At 36.1% G+C, this 25235-nt stretch overlaps 1 non-coding gene across 1 annotated transcript; it reads right to left on the minus strand.

Moving 5' to 3' along the window:
* Positions 1-2040: 2040 nt before the first annotated feature.
* On the minus strand, positions 2041-2114 carry TRNAN-GUU (transfer RNA asparagine (anticodon GUU)). The gene has a single exon. It is a non-coding gene; the product is annotated as a tRNA-Asn (tRNA).
* Between the last annotated feature and the right edge of the window lie 23121 nt (positions 2115-25235).

Genomic DNA, 25235 nt, shown 5'->3' on the forward strand with positions numbered 1-25235 from the left:
CATGCATGCATATGCACATGCAGAGTACCCATTTTGCATTTCCAGCATCTCATTGTTTTTCAAATCTCCCAAGCATGCATTTTTGCAGTAAGAACCAAGTACCTTTTGAAATTTCTTGGATTGAGGTAGAAGATATATAGTTTAAAATTATAAGTAGATGGTTGTGGCATTCCTATCTACTTCAAATATAGGCTGAAAAGGGGAGAGTGGATGGGGGAGAAAATCTCTGCTGGAAAAAAGACCTACTATGCTGTTGCCAAGTTTTAACCCAGAGGGAATTTCTAGCCCCAAGTTATAAATTCCAGAAAATAGGGGCCTATAATAGAAACACTGACAGAACCTTAACTATAGCATTGCTAAAGGCAATGCTGCTATAAAATGGAATGACCTGTGAGATAAAATGTTTAATCTTTTGAGTGAGATGTGGCCTAATAACTCAGAAGCAGAGATGGGGGATGATTCAGGCTCTTCCTTGAAGCCTCTTATATGCCCTTTATGAAATTCACTGTCACTCTCAGCTGCTTTTCTCTTTCAGGTTGAATCTTGATTCACTCCATAGCCTAATGGACTAGAAGGGTCATAAAGAACCAATTTATGGCCACTAACTTTTCAGTAAAAACTATTTTTCAAAATGTAAATTAATGGCAACAGAAGTGGAAGGATCAGGAAAAACACCTTTGCACATGACAAGAATAACAGAAAAAGAGAAATGGGTGGTGCAGATCTGGTTTTGAGTCTCTTCTATTTCTCACTAGTGTCTTTACAAGAAAGAAAAATCAACATTTGAACCTTCCTTTATTTCATTGAAAACAGTTGTGTGAAATTCTTCCTCCTTAAAATCAAAGTCTAAATCTTGTTCTTTTGTTTATTTTTATATCACAGAAAGGCAAATAAAACCCCAGCATATTAAAAGATGAACTCATACAATTTTTTTAGTTACATGATTGATACTAATTTTATATGACATATTGGCCTATGCTAGCAAGTGGAACTTGGCAAAATGACCTAGGAGGTCTCTTTAAATGCTATATCCCATCAAAAAAAAAGAAAGACGTAATCACTAGGCCCATAGTGATCTCCCTCTGGTCAAAAATCTCAGATTAGTTAGAATTCCACTTATTCAAACAGTGCTCTAAGCCAGGACAAGAGAATGCCACTGTCACCACAGAGGCAGAGCCAGGTTTCTTTCTGCAGATCTTTTATTTTAAATGTTTTCTGTCCTAGAAGCAGGAAAAAAAAGGCCTACTCTGCCTTTGTTGCTTCTTACTCACTGAATGCTTCTTCCTGAAGATTCTCGTTTAAAAACAAGGTTATATGAAAGTAAATTATTTGAAAGTCTGTGGGTAATTTTTCAACCTGGTACATAAGGAATTAGACATGTCCCATTAAAACCAGCTAGAATTATGTATGTAATTCCTCGCATACCACACAGAAATTTTACGCTAAGCCTGTAGCCACTTCTGTTTCCCAAACTTTCCTAAGGCTAAAATCACTATGAAGAACATCTGGGCTCTGTTCTTTTGGGATTTCTATTTTATTCTATCAATATTTTCCCTCGTTTTAACACATGAAAATTGTAATTAGATATTCCCATATTAGGCATATGGGAACATCCATTGCAGATGATGCTCCCAGGAAAATCTGGTTTGTGAATCTCTTGTGCTTGCCACCATTATACCTGTCATTTCTGACTCGGTAGCATTTCGCACCTGTCAGTCATAGCTGAATGAGGCACTATAAACTGAGGATGTATTTGCTTGCTATCCCAGTGCATGGGATTACACTTGGTTGTGATTGCACTGGACTCCACAGGGGTGACTTACAAACATGCTCCTAAATCATAGATTCATAGAACGGCTTCGGTTGAAAGGGACCTTTAAAGGCCATCCAGTCCAACCCCCCCTGCAAGGGGCAGGGACACCTCCAACCAGATCAGGTTGCTCAGAGCCTCATCCAACCCGTGTTTCGAAGGATGGGGCATCAATCATCTGTCTGGGCAACCTGTGCCAGTGTTCTGCCATCCATCAAATATTTTAAGTACGTCCCTGGGTGGGCTTGAACCACCAACCTTTCGGTTAACAGCCGAACGCGCTAACCCATTGCGCCACAGAGACACACATCAATATTTAAGGCAACAAAAAATCACTCAGTGGTGTCTGTAAATATGCAATAGAGTAAGGCTAGAGGTTAAAAAATAAGAGTATTTTAAGGATTTTATATTAAACACAAAGAATAAATAAATTTTTTATAAAGAGAATAAACAAATGGAGGACTCATCAGTATTCAATGAGAGTCCCTAAATATATATATATAAAAAAGTATATTTTATTATATATATTTTACATATGTACATATATATGCCTATATGCAAATGTATACGCATGTATGTAAAAATATAGGTATATATTTTTGCAGACAACTGAGGCAAGTTCAGAAGGGGCAACTTGGCCTTAAACATGTTATTATCATAATGAAATTATCTGTAGATAAGCTAACTAAAGCATGCAGAGTTGTACAGTTCAGCACTTTTATCTGTTCTAGCACACTTCCTTGGCTAAGGCAAATAAATTATGCCAACCCATTCCTTAAAACAGAAAGCTTTCTTCTTCTTGTTAATTTGGTCAGGCAAATATTCACTCTACCAGTTCAAAAGCATTCTTTGACCACTTTTGGATTAAGCTTATTTGAGTGGAGAAGCATTATGGAGGATTATATGCCCTTTCCTACTACATGTGGCCAGCACAATGATATGCAGAGTCATCTTCTGCCTTTATAAATTGGAACTGGTTAATTATAAGATTGTAAAATTGTAATTTCCCCTAACTATATATGAATATGTGTCTCACTAAGTTGGCCTGTTGAAAATATAAAAACTCTGCTTCAATAACTTTTTCTTTACTTGAACCCCTTTACTATAACTGGACTGTAATTTGTTCCTATTAGAGATTGCTTTAATCCTATCATACCATTTTTCTCTCCTACTTGGAGAGCTACAAAACTCTACTGGACAATACGTAAGTGGAAGAAGCACAGTTTTTACCTGAAGCTCAAGCACAGTTTGGAACTGGCTCTTATTATACATAAGCAAAAGTAAAAGGTTAGGTGTCTGGGAAAGAGGCTTTCTTCTAAAGAGAACAGACAGCATTGCAGCTGAACGTATGTTAAGGTTCTCTCTTCCCTTGAATTTGCATAAGATAGTTTCCAGTGTTGAAATAATGATTTCAAAGAAGTGGATGGATCTAGTTTGGTCAGTATTCTGTGTTTCCTTGCTTTGCGTGCTAAAAAAAAAAATAATTCTAAAAGCCAGTTCTAGTATCAATATGTTTATTTCTCAGTTATACAGACCAGCTCTGAAGATCTGATTGAAAGTGATTTCTGATTTTACCAGATGCAAAGGCAGAAATACATAGTTTATTTGCTTTCAGATCTCAGCTTTCTGATCAGTTGTTGCTTCCCATGTTTTGCTTTGCCTCTTGCTTTCAAATAAAAGATTATATCTTTTGAAATTACTATTTTAAAGTATTCAAAAATTATATTTAAAATTATATCATAATTGACCTTGCAATAAAATTAAATAATTTAAAACGTAAAGAGTTTGCATTGATAGACACCTGATCTTAAAATTTCATTGTTGTGTGGAATAAGATTGGGGATCTTCAGTCAATCATCTTTAAGTTATCACCCCTGAACCTCAAAGTTCACCTCCAATACCAATATGCTATCCAAGTTTTCTCAAAGTGTTGTACAGGTAAGTATAACATGCATAGATTTTGGTGCTACATAGAAAGAGATTATTAATATTGACTTCTACGTCCAATGATACTCTTTTGGATATGCACGAAAATATGTGACTTTGCAATTAATACAGAAAAATATTGAACTACAGAGATCGATCATAACCATGGCAATCACAGTAGAAAATCTTGTAAATATATTTCGTAAAATTCTTGCATTCAGGAAAGACTTGTGCAAGTGTATCTCAATAAATTCACTACTTCAGAAAGAAGTATTTATTAAGGTTATTTGGAGTCTTCTGAAATGAACTGTGTATGTGTATTTGTGTGCACACATGTGTGTGTTAGACAGGTTTTTGTATATCAGCTTTGGCATATTGCATGTGGCAGGCTGCAGAAACCGGAATAAAGACAGAAGCAAAAAGGCAATGCACATCCTGCTGGTAATCAAGGGAAGGGATTGCTGCAGACTTCCCTTGTGTCAAATCCTAAGGTTCGCCCAGAAGCTCCCAAGATCATTTCTCAGCCCCTAGATTTTCACGTTGAATTATCTGTCTTGTTTGGTAAATGAACCTACTTCTTATTTTATTTAAACCACATGAGGTGGATGTATTTGACTTCCTAGTAGGGGATGCAATATTTAGTAATTTCAGTATGCACAATTGTGAAAAGGTGAAGCATATTTTGTGAACATAATTTGGGGGTAATTTTAAATGGCATACCTTTTTCTCCAACTCCTTTCCACAGCCTGAAGCTGGAAAAATAAAGTGCAGCTCATATGCTCTTTACAATTTACTCCTGAGAAACACTGACCACAAAAGTCAGTAAACATTCATCATGAGCTTTAGGCTACTTTCCTTGGATTTGGCCTCAGGCTAAGCTGAGGGCTAAAAACATTTCATGAGGGGGTTACAGTTTTTAGAAAAATAAATATATTGCTAGTACAGCATAGTTACTTATTTTGGTCTCATGCTGGAAAAATTCTTTCTCCCAACAAATACACAGAATTTTATGTTATCTGTCTGTCACATTATAACAGATACTGTGGTTATAAACCACCAATATGCTAATCAAAATAGCTGTTGTGACCTACTTACCACATATTTCTGCCAGAGCTTCCCGTAACATGTCACATTGAATCCACTCTGAGAAGTACAAACCAAATCTACTTCAACCCATTTAGCACAAAGATTCTGGGGAAGAAGGAAAAAAAAAAAAGAGGAGCACAGCAAAGCAAAAAAGCTAGGTCAACTTCTCTTGTTAATCCTCGGCTTCTGTGACACAAAGCCATGTTTGCCACCATGTACTGCCATAAGCAATGACAAGATTTCTCATTAAAAGAGCTACAAATAGAGAGGAGAAAGCCCCATCCAATACCATTTTCTATGTCACAGAGAAAACTTGAAAGATTCCTCAGTAAATGGTTGGTTGTCTTAGTGTGGTTACTAATCTCTTCAAGTCAAACAATGCTTACAATAAAAGAATTGTTTTTTTAAAAAATTGATGGCATTTTAACCTTTCATCTTCCTTGCAATTTTGATTGGTATTCAATCCTATCTGAGGAAGGTCTTTCTACTTGAATTAAATAAAAACACATGGGAATAAATGATGTGAAAATATATCCTTTAAACTTTTCTAGAGATTTTAATAACGTATACATAATGTATTTTAATAGTTCTGGGGGGAGTTTAGGTTTGCTTTTTTGTTTTTAAGTCTAATATATTTTGGTTTCATAATGTACCATTAATAAAAGAAAATAAAATGGCATGGAATATATTTCTTGACATTCATTTCACTGTTAATATTCAGTTTAGAAAGGAACATCAGCACAGCAATCTTACAGCATGAGGAGAAGAAGCTAAACTAGATTATAACACTAAGTGTTACATCAGGTCATCTAATTGACTTTATGGGGGACCCTCACATAGTACCATTTTTGAATCACGGTCTAGGATACTACAGTTATCTAGGACAGAACAATATTCTCCTAGACGAGATGCAATGCAAGAATTGAAAACTTCTATCTGCAGTGAAGATTTCCTGGCACATTTTCACAGAAAATTCCTTTAAAACTGCTACCCTAGACAAATTCTAGCCCAGAAACCTACAGTCTTTTTTCCTGAGGTTACTATGAGTTTCCACTGCACACATATGTAAGAAGAGCAGATTAGAATGTACTTAGACAAAATTTTACAGAACTGGAAATGCTGTTATCAGGTGAAGATTGCAAATGAGTAAGTTAGAATATTAATTACAGTAACAGCTTAAAGCTCACTCTTTCTTGAAAAAGAGAACTAGCTGATGCACAGTTCCTCTCCAAGTCATTTCTTATTCTGGGCCTAATGGTAGTCCTCAATGTTGTGGAGTCAAATACTGTTTTCCACTGCAGACACGTGACTTCTACTGAAAAGAAAGAGAGATTCGCTTAGGCAGCCAAAAGCAGAACTTGTCTCTGTCTCAAATGGAGTGCTTTAAACTACACTTCAATGATCACAGATGCGTTGCTCTTGGCAGAATGAGAAAAGCTTGATAAAGATTCACAAAATAGCTCCATAGGTAAAGATGCCATCAGTCTTTATTACCACTATTATCTTAAAGTAAATTTCACCTAATATAGAATTAAACTTAGAAAAAGACTGAGGAGGAAGCTATGAAATAATATAAAATGACTAAGTACTGAGGTCCAGTGAGCTTAATCCTAATCAACACTAAAGCAAAGAATAGGAATCAAGGATGTAGAGCTTCATAGTAATGTGCTCCTGTGTTGACCAAAGCAGTAAAAATAAGGTTCTATCATGTCAGCATCTGGTAGTGAGTTTAAATGCCTGTAAGCATAGTTTATAATTGATATTTGTTCAAAGTAGCTTTTTTCAAGGAAACAGTTTAATACTTCAACTTTATTCTCCTAACTTCATTTAATTTCACAGGTTATGTCCAACTTCATCATACCTTTTTATCTTCTTTTTCAAGACAGAAGTGTATGGTATATTTTTTTCAAAACCTCTAGCTAATTTTACAAGTAAAGGAAATTGCTAGTTCTTAGAAAAAAACAATTATCTTACTCCAATGGTCATTATCACAAGATAAATTCCCATAAGACCTAATAGAATTTTCTAGGACATTCTGAACTATGGGGCATTTCCCTGTCTTGCCTTAGTTTCTGAAAAGCACAGTAGCATGCTTTGTATGTGGTTTGATGGGGAAGGTAAGATCCTTTGAAAGTGAAGACAACACAAAATAACTTGTGAAACACTGCCTTAGTATTGCATGACTTTCAGTCACCATTGCAGAATCCCTAATAATGAAATGAAGTAATTGTAAGAAAATAAACCCTCCTTCAGGAAGTTGAACCCTAACTAACATCTATTTTTTTTTTTAATTCATTGATTTAAATCAGGGAAAAAGAACTTTTTTTTTTTTCAGAAAAAAAAAAAAACAACAATATTTCACTTACAAACTCAAATGCCTTGTCTAGGAGAAAACATCAGAAGAAAAAGAATCAGCATTCTATTAAAAGTCTTCTCACAAATCCTGTCTTTTCTTTCTCTGTGTCTCTGAAAGCTTCTAAAATGGTAGCATGATCAAAGGAAGCAAGTTTAGATACTTTAAATTCTGTTTTCTACTTATAGCCCAAATGATGTGCCAACATCTTGGAAGCATTATTCCTCTGTCACAGGAAACTTTCATAAAGACGAAGAAGTACAGTTTGACTTGAATATATCGGAATACCATCCACCATTCTGTATCAACTACTGCTTCAAGTTACAACCCGGCTGTGTGTTGACCAAGTCACACTATTTAAGCAGGCTTTATTGCTGAATTTCCACCCACAAAAAAATAAGATGGAGTAAATTTAAAGTGGTGGTACTAACAGGTGAACTTCTATAAGTGTAAATGATGCAAAGCTGATTTACACTAGGAAAGGATGCAAGGACCCAAGGAACAGGTTTTAGTACTTGCTTTGCACAGTCCAGTAGCTGACTGAAAATTTTCTAACATAAAGAAAAAGCCTTTGGACAAATTCAAACAGGGGAGCAGTGAAAAGCTTACCTGTGGGATCTATCACACACTTTATATTTTGAGCACTGCACCTAGCCATACCAAAGTTCGCATGCAGCGTTCTTGAGTCTGTGTATGTGACAGAGTATCACTACTTTCAGAGGAAAACAACTCTAATGCTATCTAGATTGCTCAGAGTCTTACTAGAGATATTGTACAAAAATAATGCCTATGAGCCTCTGGATAGGATTTTACACATTCCTAGTGCATTACCTAACTCCATTACTAAGAATGCACTCTGGCAATCTTCCTTTGAGGATGAACAAATATTACAGGGAACATGCTACATGCCAGACAAACAGCCTTAGCTTAAAGTCCTGCCAGATGAATATGTTGCCTTTTATGGATTTGAAATGCATTTCAAATCCACAGCAACATACTGCAATCTCATTATGTGCCTATGATCCTATTAACACAGTCAAACAGACCTTGGGAAGAAGGTAACCATGGATTGGAACAACATAGTAATTACCACTATGTGTTGTCAACACTAAAGTTACTAAGAGTGACTGAGACAGACAAGTTACAGATTGTAGAGTCTTAAAATACTACATTGAAAGGCTTCACTATACTTCCCAAAATTCAGACCTTCAGTAGGAAGAATGAAGAGAATAATAAAAAAGATATCCAGATAGTTTCTCCAGGTAATAAATCATAAAAAAGAATGCGTATTTGCATACCAAAAATTCTGTAGGGATACAAACCTTGAGTCTCTTGGCTTAAGTGAATTTGAATCTTCCAGTGGCTTGTTTTTGTTTGCTTTTAAAAAAGAAAAAAAATGAAAAAGGCAGGTAGAAGTACAAACCTTTCTAAGTGATACAGTTTCAGTCACACCCCTAAGATAAACTCCTTATGTGACAGATGTGAAAGCCTTCATAAGAGTTAGTGCAGCATCCTGAAGTTCTTGAAAATAACATATTACGTGTATATCCCATGCAGAACTGACCCCTTACATGTGAACACAAAAGTGTGAACTTCATACTTTGCAGTCAAAAAATCAACTTCTATAAACTCTGATATAAATAAAGGAAAATTATCAAACTGCCATTTTATAGAGCATCAGCCGTGTCATACTTAATATGGAGACCAAGAACATATTTGAAATGTTGGATTAGCATGACCCTAGGACAATCCTGTTACGTACTATGGGTACTTGCCATACAGACAATCTAGGCTAAGATACTGAAATCTTCTGTTCTAAATCTGTGGTAACCTGTTTGGTAAATCCAAGCCAGAGCTGCAAATCCTGGAAACCTGCAAAACATGACAGGCAACCTCTGTAAAATCTAGATGTGACAGGATACCTTGAGGCTACGATACATTATTAAACCAAACAGATTGGGCCCATTCTCTGGCTCTTAAACCAAATGGTGTGTGTTTACACAATCAAACTCTTCCCCTCTCTTCCACTCCAATAATTTGTCATCCTCCGCAATGCCCAGCACACTCTATCTTCCTCGGCCTAGTGCTATCCCTGAACCTTGCCCCTGGGAAACTACTGTTGTCATGGACTAAAACCATGGCAGGGCTCTTGCTCACAATTAAACATTGTGAATGATTGCTGATCGGTGCCCAAGCACATGCCCCGGCCTTATTTAGTTTATTAGTATATATAACGTTGTATCCTCAGAGACTTCAGGGCTTGCAAATCCTTCACTCTAGGAGTGCCGACTCAAGTCAGAGTTGTACAGAATTCCATGCTTCTTGATTTGTATTAGGGAATTGAGTAATAGTAAAGTCAAAAGTGCCAGGCCAATCAGAGTGGTAGGTCTGTCCCAGGAGCTCAGACTCTTGACCCAAAACATCATGAGATAAAATGTGACCAAAATTTGCCTGTGCTCCTCACCCCAAGGTGTTCTAAGATCCCTAGCTTGTGTGCTCTTACTTCTCACCACTCCCTGGCTCCCAGCAGTGGAAATAGGAACTCAGTTCACCAGTTGTCTACATTTCTTGGGGTTTTTTTTCAGAAAAAAAAAACAACCAAACTTTAAAGCAGCACTTCCTTGCATGTGTTATACTATCTCACCCCTTAGGATGAAATACATTTGTTTCTCCTGATTGAAAACGAATGTGGGAATCTCTAATTGTGAAAGATAATTTTTTTCAAAAGTTTTGATGCAAGCCTGGGAAGCTAGCAAGGTTTTAATGCAGCAGGGTAATACTAGCCAGATGGCCACAAGAGGAAATTTGGATCTGTGTCTGGATGTGAAGAATAGCTGTATTTAAACCCAGAGCTCTTACAGAGAAAGGATGCACCTCTGTTCAGAAATTGATCCAATCTACAAGAAGACTTTGTTCACAACAGTGATTTTGGCTTGTGCTCAACACCACACATATATTTACATTTAACACACCAGTGAGTCACAATAGGACTTCTTAAATCACAGCACCATAATCCTCATCATTTTCAACTGACAAACCACCCCACCACCACAAAATGACTGTTTCTAATGAGGGATAGCATGCTAATTATTTAACTGCAGTAGTTATTTAACTACTCTTTTGTCAGCACATTCCTGCATTTAACCACCTGCACTCTCTCTGGGTCAAATTCTGCACTCCTTAATTGAGAAAAACCCACAGCACCAATATATCTTTTGTGGGCAGGGAACTGAGCTATGTATTCTTTCTGTCTAAGGAGTGGTGATAGCTGTCTTCTGCCTTCATTACTGAAATCAAAGACACTTCTGAAACTCTCTTTAGGTTGGTACTACCTTAATCCTCAATATATCTTCAAAGATACCGTTCTTTTCCTATCACTTGACTGCACACAACCTCTTTTTTTCGTGGAACATAAACATCACAGATGACATTGATTTGTCCTTGAATTACACTACACATACATTTGTGAAAAGAATCAGAATTTGTGAAACCAAACAGTGATCGAGGAATGGCTGTGAGAAGGTGGAAATGTTTTTAGGTGCAGTAGATACAGTAATAGGAAATGTGATTCAGAATATTTTTAAATGCCTTGCAGAAGCTAAAGATAATTTGCACATCCTCTTTATTATCTCAAAACCCTCATATATATATATATGTATATCAATCAGGTTTATATATACATATATATTTATGATATGTGTGTTGTGGAAAACACAAAACTTTGTTCACTAGTAGAAATTTCATTCTGTTCCAATCGGCCTGTTTGTTACTGACAGCGTATTTTTTTTAATGATGTTATCCAGAAATGATCAGGTAGAAGTCTACTTTGAGGCTGGATAATTCACTGGTTTCCTTTAAGTTCTTATCAACCATCTACAACCACAATAAAGCAGTGAGTGAAGACTTACCGCAGTGAGCGAACAGTATTGAATTTCACTGTGCAGAATTCTAATACATACAAGGTACCTCAGCAAAAAGTCTCTGAGATCATGTTACTATGCTTTGCTGTAATAATTAGATAAAGTTTTGTAAACAGTGGATAAGAAAAACATTACTTAATGTATATTGTCAGGGAATGTTTATATTTTTGTTTTATTTTTATTCCTTGTAATCAAGCAGAAGACATTTAGAAAGTCTACATTCCAAGTACCATATAGTAGTATCAATACTACCAATTTGTTTGAGTTTTTTTTTCCCAAACCAATCTGCATACAGCCTTCACTGAAGTAGTTAAAATGGAGATGGGAGAACATAAAAGGAGAACTGCCACTGTATGTTTCCCATGATCACATCTATTTCTATCAAAATGTACTCCTTGCCACTGTTTCAGACTTGGTATTAGGCTAGGTGGACCACTGAGCTGATGAAATACACTATGTTTAGCTTTCAGTTGGCCATGCAAAAGATGTCACCCTCAGAAATACTTCCTGCCTTTCTAATGCTAAATATCTCAATAGCTTTGTAGAAGGCTAGGAGACTTTCCCTAGGACAAAGGAGCTGTGCCTCCAACTCCTAATTTGACCAGAAGTTTTATAGAAATTGGGCCTTATCTCTACTATCTGAAGATAATACACTGTCATTAATAATTAATTATATATATATATATTAAAACCAAACTGAATTAACACGCGCTAAAACTTCAGATATCAGATACAAGATGCCTAAAGTTGCTTCCAAAGCAACAATATAAATGAGAGAGCAATGGGAACTAAGCTAAATAAATCCTCCATCTGAAAGTGGATTCTGCAGTTAAAAGGACACTAACAACTAAAGCAATGAATATTGTAGGGTGCTAATTCAAATGTACTGGATAGGTATCCCTGGTTAGCAGTAAAAAAATAAAGAAATTAGAGATGAGATGCACACAGAAATTCATGGTCAATTTAAGTACAACCCTATGTTAAAGTATAAAATTAACTTCTGGGTGATCACATTACAGTGCAATGCATTATAATTAAACTAAAGCAAAGCAACAGATGTCTGTGATGTCTGTGATGAAGAAGACTAGGGAACATAAAAACATCATGAGGTTCATCTAAAGGATTTTAGGAAGACTTTAAAATATGTTTTCTTGTATCAGCAAAGAAACCATCCTCATCTTTGGAACCATCAGTCTTTTCTGTGTGTTTCATAGTATCAAACATCTTCAACTTTAATAGTGAATCTCTGTTGTACAAAGAATTCTGTACAGATAACGATTTCTTCAAATGTATTTATTCCTTTATGAACATCTTTTTACAAGTTTTTTTTTATTTCAAAAGGTTATCAAAAGTAGCTCTATTCAAATCAAAAGGCTGCTCATGCTGGTATGTTTAGCTGATTGCATAATTCATGTGGTATTGTCTATAGTCCTGAACAGGTGATTCACTAATTACTAATCAAAATCATACTTCAGTATTTAGAAATTACTTTTTGTAAACAGGAATATTTAAAATTGTGCTTTTCATTAGACTTCCTGCAATATGCATTTGTTGAATACCAAGGGAGAAACAAAACAAAAATGGAAATCAGATTGATCCAACGTAATTTATTTTTAAATTTGAATATTTCTTGGAGCAGCTTTTTCCTATCTTTGGTAGCTATGTTGGAAATAATATTGCTTTTTGCTTTGTAACACTCCAGGGAGTATGTCCAACTTTGACTTACACATCATAAGCATGTGCAGATTTTTGGGTTTATAATTTAGATCAGTTTTAAGTGAAGTGAAATGTCAAGAAAACTGATCAGACAAATAGATTTAAGGACCACCTTTCTAAGTATTTATGAATAAAATCCTGAAGAAGACAAAAGAACATAATTTTCTACTATAATTATTAATTTGGTGTAATCTAGATACGCACTTCTATAAAGCTTTTGTATCAGGAAGGTTTTGCATCTTCCCATGTTGGAAAGCAAGAATTTGTAGGAGAAAATACAGAGGCTAAATTATAAATTACTTTTGTCATCACAAGCATAAGATTCTGACAGAGAATACCAGGCATACAATATTTTCTAAAAAACTGTCAAAGCAATACAATTTCTCTGCATTGTGAAATGCCTTACACAGGCATAGTGGCATAGACAGGCACAAGACAGAAAACAAAATTATCAATACTATCAATTCTCTTGATTGAAATCTTAAGCTAATAACTGGCTGAGGTGAGGAAATATTTTTCTCTCTTTCTTTCTTCAGAATTTATTCAAAGTTATTTGAGTTATCTTGGATCATTTAGCATTTAAATTTATGCTAAATTTAGCAAATTGAAGTAATTTTTTTTCTCATGGAATAAAGAATACAAAGATTTCAATTATTATTTACTGTACATATTTATAAACTCTTTGCATTTTATATTATTTATACTATGTAATATATAATAATATAATAATAGACAATATTATTAATATTTCAGAATGCGTTCTTTCTACCCATAGAAAATAAATGGAAAGTTAAAATTGAAGTAGTGCCTAAATATCAGAACCTCAAAGACAGATGTAGTAATATTTCAGCAGTTTCAGATGAAACCAGCTTCATTCACCAAAATCTAACTATTTGAGCTCCACAACTTTACTAATGTACTGATTGTTTACATTTTTCTACTGAAAGCTAGCTGAGCTCTTACTTGCAAAAACTTTAAATAGACAATTGACAACATAACTGGTCTTTTCCATCTCTAAGTACTATAATACTAACCATATGTCCACTCTTCTGTAGTTAAAGGCAGGCATTCAACTGATGACAAAAAGAAAAATGCAAGTGAAACATGATATAATTCACAGATTAAAGAGATGCTGTGAATATTTTGATGCTTATGATGTGGTACAGCATCAACTATATAGCGATAAATTTCAGTATTCCATGTTTGTTTTTTTTTTAACTTGCACACATTTCACACATGTAAAGGATGCAAATACCCATGCCCTGATTTTGGACACAGATCATTTTGAACTCTTGGCTAGTAAATGTGTTTCGGGAACAGAAATTTTCTTTGGTGACAATTGCAGTTTTCCAAATGGAGCCAGCTACTCATCCAATATTAAGTTGTAAATCTGTCTCTCTGTACAGAAGACTTATGCTCCTATTAATGGCTTTCTCACCACTTAAAATATTTTACAAAGATAAAGTCCTAAAATAGGTTGCCAAGTGAAAAAAAAAAGAAGAAAATATAAATAACAATTTAAAATATAGTAATCAGCCACCACAATCAAATGAAATGTGAGTTGCACAAGCTGAAAATAGATTAAAATAATTTTTTAATAGTGTCTTTAAAATGCATCAAGAAAGGCCAGCATGTTAACAGTTTGGATCCATTCCACAGAATAACTGGTTTTCTAGTGATAAATCAGTGACACAATTAGCAGGAGATCTTATGGAAATCAGTAGCTGCTGACAGAATTTTTACCTATGCTGATGAACTTATGGTTAAAAAAAAAATGATTTATTATTAATTCCCATGTACCGAATCTTTAAATAGACAACTTTCTATTAAGTATAAAAATCTTCCTAAAGTTTTGAAGATTTTGGCTTTTGGCAAAGGGGTTGGTCTGTGGCACCTTTAATTCAAAGGGCTAACACCTCTTTTTAAACACTCTTTAACTTTTCATTGTCCAATTATAACAAGGAACTGGAGCTGTCATTGTCTGAGAAGTGATTTCTGACAAATAAGTGAAGGATGGCTCTGTTCTTCGATTGTGACAATTGTTATTTTTAGGGGGAAGGGAAGGAAGAGAAGGTGTTGCAGTTATTTTACTTGGATACGAGACAGGTTCAGTTTAAACAGTGAAGCAGTAGTTGTACGGGGATAAGCCATTACGCAGGTCTAAAAATAGTAAGGTCACATTAACCAGATAATTTTAATTAATGTACTTTGGTATTAAATGCAGAAATTTATGGACAATCACATTCTTTGTAGAATGAAGGGGTCATTCAAAGTATGCGTGCATATGCGTGCACACAACTGAAGCAAACTGCATTCCTTCCTTTCAAGTTCTCCCCAGACTGGCCCAGGATTGCAGCACAGCCTTAAGCAATTTGAAAAATGTGGGTTTTGTTAGTCAGGATTAATAGACTGTTTTCAGATATTTACAGCTCAGTACTGTGACACTTGATGTTGAATTTCCCTCCTTCAGGGATGGTAACAAACAGGAGGAAGAATAGATTTTTTTTTTTCCTTAAATTTTAAAGGAACCCTTTTTCTGCATTTACTGACATCGTCTTCTGTGCTTCAGGGGAGAATACCTACTCGCACATATCAGCCCAGCTGCAGAAATTCCCTGACTATGAACTGAACTATGTGTGCTGTACTTCTGTCTTTCAAGAAAGAAGTTTTTTCAAGAAAGAAGGAAGAAACAATGAGTTTTTTAAGTATGATTTTTTTTTTACTCCTTTATTCAGACAAAGAAATTAAAACTCTTACCAGCTTTCGAAGTGAATGAAGAATGGAAATCCAAGAAGTCTCGCTGAAAGCAAATAATAACTATTTTTCCTCACTGTACAGCATCTGCTCATCTTTGAAAGCAAATAATCCGTGGGAACACTATCCAGCTTAATGGCAAAAAGAAATTGGAGGAGTAGGTCAAGAAACTCCTCTGGAATTTCAACACACCTGACAAGGTATGAAGGTGTATTACATGCATGTGTTTGTAGCTTAAGGGGGAAAAAAATCAGTTGCTTCTAGGAAGAGCTGAATTTAATAAGAATTTCTATTTTGCTTTGGGATAACATCTTCCATTGATTTAATCCCTTCCTGTACCTACTTGCATCATACAAGGTAGTTGTGGTTTTCATTTTACATTCAAGTGTACAGCATGATGAATAGCTATTGTCAGCTTTACTTCACCCTGGCCAGTGGCTGCAGCAGTGGGGGTAGTCTAGGGTCAAGGAGATGGCCTCAAATAATCTTCTGCTATTTTCCTACCCCTATCCCTACTCCCCTTTCCTTAAGCCTTTCTTTCTTTCTCCTTTTTTCTTCTTTCTCTTTTAGTGCCTCATCTATCTTGTTGCTTTCTGGGGCTGGATGAACTCTAACTAGAAATGACAGATCACTTGATATGCCATACCTTATTGTTCATTGCACCTTTATGACGTTTGCAACATCTTCTTTCACAATCATCCCAACTCTGAAGTATATGTTTCTAACTTGTATTACAGAAAAATCCTATTTTATTCATTCAGGTATTTCCCTTTAGTTCAATGGATTATTTACAGCATATTGGAATCCAGCACTTCAAACATTGACTCCATATGACTTACTACACAGTGTTATTACTATATTAAAATACTTGTAAAACTTGGTCTATTGATAGTATTTTATTGAGGCTGATTTTATCTGAAAGTTTTTGGCCAAGAAAGTTACAGCTCTTCGCAGAGTAAAAGTAGGGATAAATTCACTGCATATAGGTATTGGCAGTTTTCAATCAGAAACCAGGAACAGAAGCAGAAATATTACATAAAGCATGGAGAGATAGGGGTAGGAAGAGGAGAGAATACCAGTAAAGGAAAATGACTGGTTAGAGGAGATAGATACTGGGAAGTTGAGACTGGAAATTCAGAAGGGTAAGGCTTGGACTTATTTGTGAGAGGATTGAGAGGAAATGACCAAGCAATTAAGAGCGGGCTATGTAGGTAAGTCAACAGTTCAAAGAGCTGGAATGTGTGAAAGCCTGAGCCCAGTGAAGAGCACTCCTCTCCAGGACCAGAAAGGGAGACAGCGTTTCTGAGTCTGGGCACCCCCAAAGGCAATCTTAATTCTGTTATCCTTTAACTGTTAAGCACTTGGAGTTTGCAAACTGCATGTTCTGTTAGCAAAGAATTTACTAGGGTCAGGCTGTGCGTTACTGTGACTTCATATTGCATGTGCAGATTTAGCCTTGTGAGTCATGAACAGTTACACTGAGGTATTATGGGATGGATCAAAGCTAGTTCCAAGGCAAATTTTCAAATACTGTGAGAAGCAAAATCAAAATCCAAAAATTTGCTTTCATTTTTGAGGAACCAGCAAATATAAACACCCAACAAACCTACAGAAGTCACCAAAAACATTTTCCCCTAAGTCTACCAAGCAAAAGATTGCAGCATAATAGCGTTATGTCATTACCAGCATAAATAACATGAGACTTTCTTAATTTAATGCAAATTGTTATATATATATATCATTATGCCTTTATTAAATGTATCTCGGAAAGACATCTATAAAATTCATACAAGAATTCATTCAGAAGTCTGTTTTCATAGTCCTTGGAGCTTGGAATTGTACCTTCTTTCCTCCTCAGTATTTGTTTTCCTCTCTCTGACACCAGAGACCTTTCCTTCTTATCCAAGCCATTACAGCTGTTCTTGGCTATTCAAAAAAGAGGTAAGGTATGTGGTACTGACTTGCTAACTGGTATGTGTACTGACTTGGTCATAATAACACTGCATTTGCATTTTTCCTTTTATTGTAGGACAGAATGTGATTTATGGAGACCTTTGTAGGTAAGGTCTATGACTTCTCAGTATTTTCAAATCCAGGAGCTATGGTCTTGATTGTGTTGCCACAACAATTTTCATTTTGCAGCCAATTAAAATTAGACTAAACTTCATTATTAAATTCACTTTGCAATATTCTGTTGACATGTATATATACAGATTTGGAGTTTTATTTAAATGAAAGAGGTTTTTAGACCTAATAATGGCACCAAATCATCCATAATCCATGATGAGAAACACAACATTCAAAACATGTTACGATTTGACTGCTTGGCAAAATTATGCAATGTTATTTGTTGCAAAGCAAATTAGCAAATAAGAAAATGCATCAAAATGGTACAACATTAAAATAAGAACTTTTGGCCATCGAATAAATTTGTGTAATTTGTGTCATTCATAGAATTGCAGAATGGTTTGGATTGGAAGGGAGCTTTAAAGATCATCTAGTTCCAACTTCCCTGCTGTGAGTTTAAAACTGTTCCTCCCTGTCCTTTCACTAGAAATCCCAATATAGCATCTCTCTTCACCTTCCTTATAAGCTCCCTTTAATTATTGACCCTATAGTGGCCTTCCAATACCTAAAGGGGGCCTACAACAAAGACGGGGAGAGACTGTTCAGTAAGGCCTGTTGTGACAAGACAAGACGTCACAGTTTCAAAATAGAGAGAGGTAGATTTAAATTAGATATTAGGAAAAATTTTTTTACAATTTGAGTTGTAGAACACTGGAACAGGTTGCCCAGAGAGGTGGTGGATGCCCCATCCCTGGAAACATGCCAGGCCAGGTTGGATGAGGCTCTGAGCAATCTGATCTGGCTGAAGATGTCCCTGCTCCTTGCAGGGCGGTTGGACTAGATGACCTTCCAACTCAAACTATTCTACAATTCCACGACTGAAAGGCAGCTATAAGGTCTCCCCGGAGCCTTCTCTCCTCCAGGCTGAACAACCCCCATTCTCTCAGCCTTTCTTCACAGGAAAGGTGCTCAAGCCCTCTGATCATCTTTGTGGACCTCTTCTGGACTTGCTTCAACAGGTCCATGTCTTTCCTGTGCTGGACGCTCCAGAGCTGGACGAAGTACTCCAGGTGGGCTCTCACCAGAGCAGAGTAGAGGGAGAGATTCACCTCCCTCGACCTGTTGGCCATGCTTCTTTTTATGCAGCCCTGGGTACAATTGGCTTTGTGGGCTGCAAGCATGCATTGCCGGCTCATATCTAATTTTTCACCCACCTACAGTACTTTCTCCCACCCAGGTCTTTCACTGCAGGGCTACTCTCAATCCATTCAGCACCCATACTGATACCGGTGTCTGCCTCAACTCAGATGCAGGAATTTGGACTTGGCCACGTTGAACTTCATCAGGCTCACATTGGCCCACTTCTCAAGCCTGTCACAGTATCTCTGTAGGCTGCCTTTCCCTCAAGAGTATCAGTTGGATGAAGCAGTATTGCTTTGTGGCATGAGAAAGAGGGTCTTCAAGATCAGACCCATATAACTCATTAGAGATAGAGCTAAAGCAGACCTAGTTTAAAGAGCACACTAGCCACTGCCAGGACTGGGATTTGAGGATGTACATAAACAAACATAATAAACAATAACTTGCATATACACTGAACAAATTGTATTTTTATATACACATGTAACTGTGCCTAGGTACTTACATAGAGTAGAACCTAAAGGATTATTGGAAAATAAAAGAAAGATAATTAGCTAAACATACACCTGAGGCCTGCACAATAAGCACCACTATTTTACTGGATAAGTAAAATACCAGACCTTGTTCATTCGAGCTACCTGATGAACTAGCTGCAGTTCCAGCTAGTTTAGGGAGATAACAGGGAGCTGATAATCGCTGCCTATAAAACCAACGGGTTTTTTTCAGATTCTCTCCTGCAGCCAGTTGCTACAGAGAGGGAAACTGTTGAGCAGCTAGTCACACTTTCTGATTCTGAGGAACTGATTTGTTGCAGCTTTGGTCCAGGCAAGAGCAAAAACAGGCAGGGAGCTGCTTTAATTTATGCCACTGTCAGAGTCTCTCACGGTCTCTCTACCACTGGAGTTCCTCTCTGCCACAACCTTTCATGCTCTGACTAGGGATTTCCCATGCAAAAATACATATACATGCGATGCACAGATGGTTTGCATATGCGCAGTAGGCTTAACGTATCTGATTTACTGTGTATGCACAGACCATCTGTGCAGCACATGTGCAGCAGGTCTGATGTGTACTGGACACATTGGACTTACTGTGCATGTGCTATGCAGTTAATCTGCACATACACAGTAGCCACAGCTCTGACTGAGTTGCCAGACATCCAGATGGCCAGAGTCCTTAAATCCCTCCCAGAGAAAAACTGAGGATGGAATGAGGACATTTGGGGCTTTTTCCCAGTGTATATCATAGCTTATCTTTTATTCTTAAATGTCAGAGCACATTAAAGTGGATATGCCACCTTATCGTGTTTTACTCTAACAAAGAATTTCCCATACATCGAGGGCAATTTCCTTCTGGTCATGTATGTCCAAAAACTAGCTACAGAAAACAAAATAGAGCTGTGATAAAGAATTTTCTCCATAAACTTTTACAGAACAAGCAAATATGTAACAACATGTGAACTACACAGGCTTCTCTTAGCAAGGATTGGCAGTCACTTCAGATTTTCTGACTATAAACAGCTTTTCAATCTGGAGATTTTTAAATTATTCAGATTAATGCTCAGACAACTCAGCAATCCGGATCGATAGCATGTCACAATCTCAGGAGGAGAGTTAGTCATCTCAGGCCAGTCTTTGCCGTTTGGCTGACGGAGATACAGTAGCTGAGAGCACACGTGCTGCTTTGTTTCCCATCATTCAGACTGTGAGCTAATACCACTGTCCCTAATGCTTTTGGCAAATTTCCCTCCAATAACTGTTCTGTAAAACTAAGATGCAAACTTAAACATGAAAACAACTTAGCAGACCCACTAGCATTTTCAGTAGTGGTAAATGTAAATTGCAAACCACACTGTCAGTTACAATGTGTGGAGAATTTATCTAAAAACTGCTTAATTGATAGCTTTGCAGTGATACAAAGATACATGGGAAAGCAGGAGAAAAAAAAAATGGATGCAGAAGACTCAGGTGAATGCCATCAAAACCACAAAAATTGGTTAAGCCTCATCAATTAATGTTGGAATTTCTGATGTAATCAAGCAAAAGCCAAGGTTTTCCAGCTGTATTGTTGATATATCAACTCTTGCGAGCCTCCTCAGAAGCTGTCTGCCTTACCCACTAGAGAGAGTAAGCTAACACTATTTTTATCGCTATATACAATGGAAGTCCTATTAAAACTGCTGCTTATATTGTATTTGAGTACTTGACCAGTGGGAGAAAATGTTATCTGGCTGTGCCTTTGAAGTCTGAGTACCCTTCTCCTATGCAGCACATCATCTCTTAAAAGATGCCTTGTCTCTTCTAAACTGGTTTGCCACTCTTTTTTTTTACCTCACCTACACAATTTCAATTCAAATCACAATTTATGCATTTCAGAATATATTTCCTAATTAGCACTATATCAACGCAACTTCTTGTAATAAACAAGCTCCATTAATAAGAAAAACCTATATTGTAGCTAGAGATGGAAATGGTAGACTTATTTTATCCTACAGTAAAGAAATAAAAACCTGTAGATGGAAAAAACATGCTAGGTTTTTTTAGTTGCTTTCATTACTGTGTCTAATCTCTCATGAACACTTAAAAATATAAATTTCCTCCAAATTCTTGCTCAGAAATAGAAAGTAATGAATGAAAGCTGGAGGTTTATTCACACAATCTGTGAACAGCAACAGGCAATGACTTGCAAAACAGGATAATTTACTAGTACTGAAACTGGCAGTGGGCGTAACATACTTGGCACATTTTTAATATTCTTAGCATATTTTATTTCAAACTTGTTAAAAGGATATCCTGTAATTGATCTGCTTTTAGTGACAGTATTGAAGAATATTGCCAGAAGTTGTAGCATGTATCAACACAAAAGGATGGTAGAATTAAAAGATGCCTCTTAAAACTGATTAGACCCCTCAATAGTAGTTACTATACATGATAGATTATTCCCAAATAACTTTATACCTACATATTTTCACTACATGCTATAAGATCTTTGTATATTGCATCTTAATAAACACTGTTGGCTGAACTAAAACTCCAGTCACTTGCCTTTGTGAGCCAGTATCTCCATCTCACTCCCAAAAGACCTCTGTGATAGACCCGATTCCAGATGCAAGAAAACACTAGTTAGATCGTGCTGGTCTCAAAACATGTATTTCTTTTAAAGTTTTCCATATTTATGTGCTCATGGATCATCATGAGCATGACGTGGAAATGAACATATCTGCACAGAAAAAAAAATTGAGAAAGGGAACTGGTTTTAAGGAACATGATCACAGTTATGTCTTATTTCAGTAACAGAAGTCACACAATCATTCTTTTGAAAACACTTGATATGCAGCTGAACAAATGTTTATTAACAGCAATTTGTTGAGGAAAAAAGCTTTAATATGAGGCAGGTAGGTCACCTCAGGAATATGTTTCTCTTCTGACAAGCTGTTGAGATTACTCACAATTTCTCCTTGGGTTTTGGTTTTTTTTTTTTCATCAGAAGCAAATTTAAATAGGAAATTGAATGATGGCAGCAAGTATTCATCTAATGAAAGCTAATTTTTTGGTTATTTAAAAAAGAAAAATCTGTGCTGTCAGTGTCCCTAACTGCCCATAAAAGCTCATTGTCTAGCAGAGGCATTTTCTGTCCTGTTGAAGCAGAAATCATTGTGCCAAATATTTTCTTCCTCATATACAGTAATCTTCTTAGCAAAAGCAATAGCATTTTGCATGAGTAAGAGAAAATGTCTTTATCTAGTTTCATTGCCATTCAGCTTCCAGCATTGGTGATGGGCAGAACTCGTGTTTGAAATTTGGGTAATAGTTTTATTTGGCTGCTTACTTGATATTAATCAACTTACAGTGTTTGTTTGCTTCCTATAAACTGGCAGTGTAGCTGATGAATGGACAAGCAATAGCAAAATTTTAATGAAAAGTCAATTTACAGTAGCACCTCAATTGCTGACAGATTCAATCTTTTATACGCTGTTGCAAACTACAGTGCTTCTTTCACTGCTCATCCACTGCGTTAGCACTCAAGAGAGGGTATAAGAACTAATATAGAACAGAGTAATAGATTTGGTATTCAAGGCTTTGGAAAAATTATTCCTGTTTGGCAGTCAGCGAGAAGAGAGATAATGGAAAAATGAGAGGGAGGTTAACAGATTTCAAGATTCTGTTTTGAAGAAGAATGTTAAGCATTTTCACTGACATTGATCCAACTAATGTATGTGGTTTCAAATGTATAAATGCACTTAGACATTCTGAGGCTGTCTCTATAAGGCCTTCAAAATTAAAGAACTGCTGCTGAAGTCTGGGCACTCATGCATAGAAAGCTTGCAGGACCAAACACTATGACAGATGCATTTTGACATAGGAATGAAAAATAAAACAGAGACATAAAACCCAAATCACTAATTACAATTTTTCCCTAGAATATGTAATTATATGTTCACAGGAGAAATTGGATTTACAGCTCTAGTTATTCAATATATCCCATGTAATAATTAAATCCAAAATAAACTCTTAAAACAAAAAGAGAAATCTGAGATCCCACAAGCATCTGAATCTATGAAATCAGATCACTTACTTATGGTCTATACAATCAGGAACTGGCTTGTAAGGATCTGATCCGTCAAGGGAGATCATGGGATATGTGAAATAGCTATGAAAACCAGCATGAGATGGAGAATGTTTTTTAGCAGGGCTGTGTTTCACCCTGTACAGGGTAGCCTAGAGAAAGATATAATTTTGGCCCTTTGCTCTCTCTCCTTCATTGGGCTGAATGGAGTTGCTCAGTAGGAAAAGCAATGCATGCCAAGTACAGCTTGGCTCCAGCAACCAGAAGCAAGGAGATAATCCAAGGACAGATCAGAAGTCTCACTGTGCAGCATCTTCCTCAGGGCTTCTAGCAAAGCCAGTTTAAGCCAAAAAAAAACCCATTACATTAATTTTACATCAGTTACCATTTCAACTTAAATTCTTCAGCTAACTTAGTGGAAAAAAATATTTGTTTGTTGTCGTGTAAGATGGCACAGGATCAAGTGTTTGATAGGCAGGGTTTTTTTTAAGTAATCACAAATTTATCAATGAAAATTTCAAGTAAATTACCTAAAGCAGAAAAATAATAAGATCTTATAGAGTAAATAATATTATCTAAATTTAAAAATGAGTTTGAAAGAACAGCATTATCTCCTGTTTTTGGAATTTCTATAGGAGTCCTTTCTGGGCTGGATTTCAAGAATCAGGCTATATGTTGCATTCCTGAGCCTATCAGCCTTACAAATCAGAGTTAATAAAAGTCAATCAGTGATTGTTTAACTTGCCTGCTACTGCCTGAAGCAGAATTACAGAAGCTAAATATGCGTTCAAAACTCCACCAGGAGTTTCTGTCATCTAAGAACTCTAAGTGTATGACCTCATGGAAATGCTAAGAAATAAATATCCCACAATAGCGTGAAGAAACTTGCAGTTACTATGCATTCATGCCTAGTGACAAAATAAGTAATCACACATGAGGAATAGTAAAGTTTTTACTTTCTGCCCTGAGAATGATTCAGTCAGAAATGAGGACTAATTGGTCAAAAGACTATGAATATGAAGCAATTCACAAGGAGTAATGAAAAAATGCAATTAATTAGAAAATAGTAAATTGATTGCCTAGTGAGGTTTATAAGCAATATAGGGTTAAATTGTCATGTGCATTAATCAGGTTTACTGCAGTTGCAATTAGCTGTTCAATACTAAGCTTCCTCACATCTTCTGAATATTCTGACTGATTTACAATTAATTGCTACATATTTCTGACTTTGAAATTTCATTGGTGTTCATCTCCTACACACTCAGCTATGGAATATTTTGTTTCATGAAGATAACTTTCAAATGCACTAAAGTCATTCAATAATGCAAAATGTTTTTCTTTCATAAAATAGCATCCAAGTTTCGCAGCAGTTGGAGAGAGCATTTTAAAATACTAAATGTGAGGAGAAACACTGTAAGTAATTGCTATAGATACCAATCTGCAATCAACTTTCATTAATTTTGAAGTGAATTTGTAGTGATACTCTTATAATAAATCAGAAGTATATCTTCTTAAACTGTTGCTCTAATCCACAACTTTGACCTGAGGATTAGTGAAAATGTTTTACTCATACAATAGCAATTGGAGTTAGCACAGCTATTGATTTATTTTTAGATCAGTCAGGAATTTTAGTTCAACCGTTTTAGTAACAGTACTTTAATATGCTTTTTCTTTCAAAAATACTAGCATTTCTACTCACAAATCTATATTCTACAATTCTAAAGCCATAAAAATTTGGAAGTTCTGTATCTTGGTTCCATAATCAGAAAGCTAACACTACACACAGTTTAACTCAAAATCTAATCATACTAGATGTTTGCAGTTTACAGTAACCTTAGTAGCATAAGTGTGTGAGGCCAGGCAGGAATACAACATTCTGCCTAATTCCTTCACTGTC

Source organism: Chlamydotis macqueenii, chromosome 5, assembly GCF_036417535.1.
Source record: "Chlamydotis macqueenii isolate bChlMac1 chromosome 5, bChlMac1.mat, whole genome shotgun sequence".
Lineage (NCBI taxonomy): Eukaryota > Metazoa > Chordata > Aves > Otidiformes > Otididae > Chlamydotis > Chlamydotis macqueenii.